Consider the following 7,963-nt stretch of genomic DNA (forward strand, 5'->3'; position numbering starts at 1 on the left):
TTCTGAGTCTAAAACACCCCCACATTATAACTAAAGACTATCTTTCACCTTTATTGCTCTGAAGCTATTCTAAAGCTGCTTCAGGAACCAAGGACAAAAAGCTAAATACTTTAACAAAATACATGATTATTGCTTTAGTGACTCAGGAAATAACAAGGACTATGGGATTTATGGCCAGGAACTGTGGACAAACAACATATATGTTATATATAATATATGTAATGTGATTATAATAGATGTATTATATATAGTTTATACACACATATATACAATTATATGTATGTATAATATGTATATATTATATACATAATATATGATCACATTAGTTGCTTTTTGAATATTCAACCAGCCTTGCATCTGCAAAAGAAATCCCACTTGGTCATGTTGCATTATTTATTCTTTTCATATTACTGGATCCTTTGTCTTATAATTGATGTAAGTCACCATTTACATTTAATGTAAGTATTGTCAATGTCTTGATTTCTCCATTATTCATGAAGGATATTTTCTTTGGTATAGGTTTCTGGATTGACATCTCTTTTATTTCACACCTAAAAAATATACAGGTTGAGCATCCCTAAACTGAAAATCCAAAATCTGAAATACATTAAAATCAGACATTTTTTGACATGACTTCACAAGTGGAAAATTTCACACCTGATTTCATGTGATGGGTCACAGTCAAAATGCTGTCAAAACTTTCATGGACAGGCCAGGTGCAGTGGCTCATACCTGTAATCCCAGCACTTTAGGAGGCCAAGGCAGGTGGATCATTTGAGGTTAGGAGTTCAAGACCAGCCTGGCCAACATGGTAAAACCCCGTCTCTACTAAAAATACAAAAATTAGCTGGGGGTGGTGGCACACACCTGTAATCCCAGCTACTTGGGAGGCCGAGGCGGGAGAATCACTTGAACCTGGGAGGCGGAGGTTGCAGTGAGCCAAGATCGTGCCACTGAACTCCAGCCTGGGCAAAAAAGTGAGACTTCATCTCAAAACAAAAACAAACAAACAAACAAAAACTTTCATGCACAAAATAATCTAGAATATTGTGCAAAATTACCTTCAGGCTATGTGTATAAGGTAGTTATGAAACAAAAAAGTAAATGTTGTGTTTAGATTTGGGTCCCATCTCCAAAATACCTCATTATATATGCAAATATTCCAAAATCAGAAAAAATCTAAAATCTGAAACACATTTAGCCCCAAGCATTTAGATAGGGGATATTCAACCTGTACCACTTTCTTCTGGCCTCCATGTTTCTGATGAAAAATATGCTGTAATTCTAATTACTTTTAGTTTATAGATATGCTGTTGTTTTTCTCCAGCTGCTTTCAAGATTTTTGTTTGTTAGTTTTTAGTTTCCAGAAGTTTAATTATGATGTGTGTTGACTTGAATTTCTTTGGGTTTATCCTGTTTAATATTCACTTAAATTGCTGAATCTGTAAGTTTATATCTCTGGTCAAATTTGTGAAGTTTTCAGCTATTATCTTTTCAGGTATTTTTCCAGCCCTCCCCTCTTCCTTCACTTCTTCCAGAACTCTGATGAAATGATGGTAGATTTTTAGTTTTGTTACTTAACCTCTGTTCATTTTTTTCAGTCTATTTTTTCTCTCAGTTCTTCAGAGCAATTTCTATTATTCTATTTTTCCATTCACTGACTTTTTCCCTCTGTTCCCACCATTCTGGTGTTGATCCTATTCACTGAACTTTTAAATTCAGCCACGGTATTTTTTATTTCTAAAATTTCCATTTGGTTCTTCTATTTATCTTCTATTTGTCTGCTGAAGTTGCCTATTACTTAATTTGTTTCAAGCATGTATAATTCCATCTCCGTTGGCATCTGTTGATTGTCTTTTCTTCTTTAACTTTTATATTAAGTTCAGGGGTGCATGTACAAGTTTGTTACATAGGTAAACATAGGGTCATGTGGGTTTGTTGTACAGATTATTTCATCTTAATACCCAGATATTAACCCTAGTATGCATCAGTTACTTTTTCTGATCCACTTCCTCCTCCTACCTTCCCTCATCTGATAGGCCCCAGTGTGTGTTGCTCCTTTCTATGTGTCCATGTGTTTGCTTCATTTAGCTCCTACTTATAAGTCAGAGCATGTTGTTTTCTTTTTTTTTTTTTTGAGACGGAGTCTCGCTCTGTCGCCCAGGCTGGAGTGCAGTGGCCGGATCTCAGCTCACTGCAAGCTCCGCCTCCCGGCGTTACGCCATTCTCCTGCCTCAGCCTCCTGAGTAGCTGGGACTACAGGCGCCCACCACCTCGCCCAGCTAGTTTTTTTTTGTATTTTTTAGTAGAGACGGGGTTTCACCATGTTAGCCAGGATGGTCTCGATCTCCTGACTTCGTGATTCGCCCATCTCGGCCTCCCAAAGTGCTGGGATTACAGGCTTGAGCCACCACGCCCGGGGCATGTCGTTTTCTATTCCTGTGTTAGTTTGCTAAGGATAATGGCCTCCAGCTCCATTCATGTCCCTGCAAACAACATTATCTCATTCTTTTTTATGGCTGCATAGTATTCCATGGTGTATATGTACTACAGTCTCTTTATCCTGTCTATAATTGATGGGCATTTAGGTTTATTTCATGTTCTTTGCTAGTGTCAATAGTGCTGCAATGAACATATGTGTGCATGTGTCTTTATAATGTGCCAAATGAGAATGGGAGTTTGTTTCTGATTTGGCTCTCAGCTTGACTGTTTTTGGAGTACAGGATTGCAATGATTTTTGCACATTGATTTTGTATCTCGAGACTCTGCTGAAGTTGCTTGTCAGCTTAAGCTTTTGGGCTGAGACTAAGGGGTTTTCTAGATATAGGATCATGTCATCTGCAAACAGGGATAGAAATTCCTATTTGGATGCCCTTTATTTCTTTCTGTTGCCTGACTGCCCTGGCCAGGACTTCCAATAGTATGTTGAATAGGAGTGGTGAAAGAAGGCATCCTTATCTTGTGCCAGTTTTCAAGAGGAATGCTTCCAGCTTTTGCCCATTCAGTATGATGTTGAGTGTGGGTTTCTCATATATGGCTCTTATTATTTTGAGGTGTGTTCCTTCAATACTTAGTTTGTTTATTGAGAGTTTTTAACATGAACGGAGTTAAATTTTATCAAAAGCCTTTTCTGCATCTATTGAGATAATCATATGGGTTTTGTCTTTAGTTCTACTTATGTGATGAGTCACATTTATTGATTTGCATATGTTGAACCAACCTTGCATCCTAGGGATAAAGCCTACTTGATCATGGTGGATAAACTTTTTGATGTGCTGCTGGATTCAGTTTGCCAGTATTTTTTGAGGATTTTTGCACTGATGTTCATCAAGGATATTGGCCTAAAGTTTTCTTTTATTGTATCTCTGCCAGGTTTTGGTATCAGGATGATGCTGGCCTCTTAGAATGGGTTAGGGAGGACTCTCTCCTCCTTAATTTTCTGGGACAGTTTCAGTAGAAATGATACCAGCTCTTCGTACATCTGGTAGAATTCAACTGTAAATCCATCTGGTCCTGGCCTTTTTTTGGTTGGAAGGCTATTTATTACTCCCTAAATTTCAGAGTTCATTATTGTTCTGTTCAGGGATTCATTTCCTTCCTGGTTCACTCTAGGGAGAGTGTATATGTCCAAGAATTTATCTATTTCTTCCAGATTTTCTAGTTTACATGCATAGAGTAGAGTTGTTCATAGTGTTATCTGATGGTTGTTTGTATTTTTGTGGGGTCAGTGGTAATATTTCCCTTATTGTTTCTGATTGCATTTATTTGAATCTTCTCTTTTTTCTTCTTTGTTAGTCTAGCTAGCAGTCTGTTTTTACTAATTTTTTCAAAAAACCAGCTCCTGGATTTATTTATCTTGTGAAAGATTTTTCATGTCTCAATCTCCTTCAGTTCAGTATTGCTTTTGGTTATTTCTCATCCTGATAGCTTTGGGATTGGTTTTCCCTTGGTTTTCTAGTACTTTCAGTTGTGATGTTAGGTTGTTAACTTGAGATCTTTCTAACTTTTTGACGTGGGCACTCAGGACTATAAAATTCACTCTTCACACTCCCTTAACTGTGTCCCAGAGATTCTGGTATGTTGTATCTTTGTTCTCATTAGTTTCAAAGAACTTCTTGATTTCCGCCTTAATTTTACTATTTACACAAAAGTCATTCAAGAGTAGTTATTCAATTTCCATGTAATTGTATGGTTTTAAGTGAATTTCTTAGTCTTAATTTATAATTTGATTGCACCATAACCCTAGAGACTGTTCTAATTTCAGTTATTTTGCATTTGCTAAGGAGTGTTTTACTTACAATTATGTGATTGATTTTAGAGTATATGCCATGTGGCAATGGGAAGAATGTATACTCTGTTGTTTTGGGGTGAAGAGTTCTGTAATTGTCTATCAGGTCCATTTGATCTAGAGCTGAGTTCAGGTCCCAAATATCTTTGTTAATTTTCTATCTCAGTGACCTGCTAATGTTGTCAATGGGGTGTTAAAGTCTCCCACTATTATTATGTGGGAGTCTAAGTCTCTTTGCAGGTCTCTAAAAACTTGCTTTATGAATCTGTATGCTCCGGTGTTGGGGTGTATATATTTAGGATAGTTAGATCTTCTTGTTGAATTGAACCCTTTACCATTATATAATGCCTTTCTCTGTCTTTTTTTAATCTTCAGTAGTTTAAAGTCTGCTTTGTCAGAAACTAGGATTGCAACCAAGGCTTTTTTCTGTTTTCCATTTGCTTGGTAGGTTTTTCTTCATCCCTTTATTTTGAGCCTATGTATGTCGCTGCATGTGAGATGGGTCTTTTGAAGCAGTATACCAATGGGTCTTGGTTTCTTATCCAGCTTGCCACTCCATGTCTTTTAACTGGGGCATGTAGCCCCTTTACATTTATCTATTTTTGAGATGGAGCCTCGCTGTGTCACCCATGCTGGAGTGTCATGGCACCATCTCAGCTCACTGCAACCTCTGCCTTTTAGGTTCAAGTTATTCTCCTGCCTCAGCCTCTCGAGTAGCTGGGATTACAGGCACCTGCCATAATGCCCAGCTAATTTTTGTATTTTTAGTAGAAATGAGGTTTTGCTATGTTGGCCAGGCTGCTCTCAAACTCCTGGCCTCAAGTGAGCCAGGCCTCCCTTGGCCTCCCAAAGTGTTGGGATGACCAGCATGAGCTACCACGCCTGGTCCCATTTACATTTAAGGTTAGTATTGATATGTGTGGATTTGATCCTGTCATCATGATGTTAGCTGGTATTATGCAGACTTGTTTATGTGGTTGCTTTATATTGTCACTGGTCTGTGTACTTCAATGTGTTTTTGTAGTTGCTGGTAATGGTCTTTCTTTTCTATATTTAGCGCTTCCTTCAGGAGTTCTTGTAAGGCACTTGTTTGTCTGAAAAGGATCTTATTTCTCCTTTGCTTATGAAGCTTGGTTTGGCCAGATATAAAATTCTGGGTTGGAATTTCTTTTCTTTAAGAATGTTGAATATTGACTCTCAATCTCTTCTGGCTTGGTTTCAGCTGAAAAGTCTGCTATTAGTCTGATGGGCTTCCCTTTGTAAGTGACCTGACCTTTCTCTCTAGCTGTTTTCAACATTTTTTCTTTCATTTTGACTATGGAGAATCTGATGATTATGTGTCTTGGGGATGATTTTCTTGGACAGCATTACAAAAGATGAAATGCTTTAGAATTTGCATGCCATCCTTGTGCAGGAGCCATGCTAATCATCTCTGTATTGTTCCAATTTTAGTGTATGTGCTGCCGAAGACAGCACTGTCTTTTTTCAAACAGGTTGAGCTCTTCCTGGTTCTTGGTATTATGAGTGATTTTCAGTTGAAACATAGACATTTTCATACTATGCTATGAGACTCTGGGTCTTATTTAAACTATTTTATTTGGCTTTCTTTGACATTACTCTGGTATACTGGAGGGGCATATTGCCTCATTATTGACAAGTGGAGGTAGAAGTCCAGTTCTCCCAGTCAACCTTTGTTGATACCTGAATTGTAACAGGTTCTTGTTACCACTGGGAGTGGGAATTCTAGAAGAATTCCACTGACACAACTGTGGAAAGCCCTGACTCTTCACTACTGTCTTCTGACACCACCACACTGGGGAAGGAAAGGGCTTCTTATTGTTGCCATGCGGAGATGCAAGTCCAGGTTCCCCATGTGGTTTTCACTGACATGGTAGAGGTGTGGGGAAGGTCTTATTACCAGCAATGGGGTGAAAGTCCCAGTTCCCTATCTGCCTTCTCTGATACCATCATGGTGTGGCATGGTGTTGAGCTCCCTTGGTACAGCCTCTGATGGCTGGAAATCTGGGCTTCCCACACAGTCTTCGCTGGTGGGGACAAGAGTAGGTCACAGTCTTTTCTTTGGTGCTTGGTCAGAGTAGAGCAAGTAGGTTATTGGCTAAAAGTTTTTTGTTTTGCTGTGCTGTCCCTTTCTTGTTCCTTTGGTTACAGAGAGCAAAATTTCATGGTATTTTTTTTTTTCTTGTCTGTGCCTATTGGTGTTTCGAGGTTACTGTTTCCTTCAGCTCTAAGTCTGGGATGTATAAAGTAAAAAGAAAACCCAGGAAACTTACCACCACATCATTACTTGGGTCCCAAGATCCATAGCCAGTCTGGATTCTTCTCTCCACCTTTCAGAGTCTTCTTATGTTCATTTAATACATAATGTCCCAGGCCAGGTGTGGTGGCTCACGCCTGTTATTCCAACACTTTGGGAGGCCAAGGTGGGTGGATCCCCTGAGGTTAGGAGTTTGAGACAAGCCTGGCCAACATGGTAAAACCCTGTCTCTACTAAAAATACAAAAATTAGCCTAGCATGGTGGAAGGCGCCTGTAATCCCAGCTACTTGGGAGGCTGAGGCAGGAGAATTGCTTGAACCTGGGAGGCAGAGTTTGCAGTGAGCTGAGATTGCGCCATTGAACTCCAGCCTGGGTGACAGAGAGAGACTCGGTCTCAAAAAAAAATTATATATATATATATAAAAATATATTCCAAAGTTTTTAATTCTACTTTGTGAGAGAAATATGTTTATTGCATGTTGCTGAAAGCAGAAGTTCTCTGGTGTTGAATTTTTATCAGAAGCTCTTTTGAAATCTGTTAAGATGATCTTTCTTTTTTGACTTTTTAATATGTTGATTTAAGCTGTTGTGTTATTGCTCGTTGTGTTAATCCATTCTCACACTACTATAAAGAACTCCCTGAGACTGGGTAATTTATAAAGAAAAGAGGCTTAATTGACTCACAGTTCTGCAGGCTGTACAGGAGACATGGCCGGGAGGCCTCAGGCAGCTTACAATCATGACAGAAGGTGAAGGGGAAGCCAGCACATCTTACATGGTTGGAGCAGGAAGATGAGAGAGTGAAAAGGGGAAGGGTTACACATTTTTAAAACAACCAGGTCTCATGAGAACTCATTCACTAACATGAGAACAGCAAGGAGGAAATCTGCCCCCATGATTCAGTCACCTCTTACCAGGACTCTTCTCCAACACGAGGGGATTACAGTTCGACATGAAATTTAGGTGGGGACAGAGAATCAAACCATATTACTCATTAACAGATGTTCTAAAATAAATACATAGTATTACAGTTCTTTTAAAGATGTATGTAACAGATTATCGGAACATTTGTATGCAAATTAGGTAAACATTTTTTAAAAAGAAAACTTGTATATTTAAAAGTGTAATTGTCCTGGGCATGTAATCCTAGCACTTTAGGAGGCTTCAATGGGAGGATTGCTTGAGCCCAGGAATTCAAGACCAGCTTGGGCAACATAGCAAGATTCCATCTTGACAAAACAAAAATTAAAGATTAAAAAAAGGGTAAGCTGGGTGCAGCAGCTCACACTTGTAATCCCAGCACTTTGGGAGGCCAAGGCAGGCGGATCACCTGAGGTCAGGAGTTCAAGACCAGCCTGGCCAACATGGTGAAACCCTGTCTCTACTAAAAATACAAAAA

This window comes from Colobus angolensis, unplaced genomic scaffold, assembly GCF_000951035.1.
Source record: "Colobus angolensis palliatus isolate OR3802 unplaced genomic scaffold, Cang.pa_1.0 Scaffold257, whole genome shotgun sequence".
Taxonomy (NCBI): domain Eukaryota; kingdom Metazoa; phylum Chordata; class Mammalia; order Primates; family Cercopithecidae; genus Colobus; species Colobus angolensis.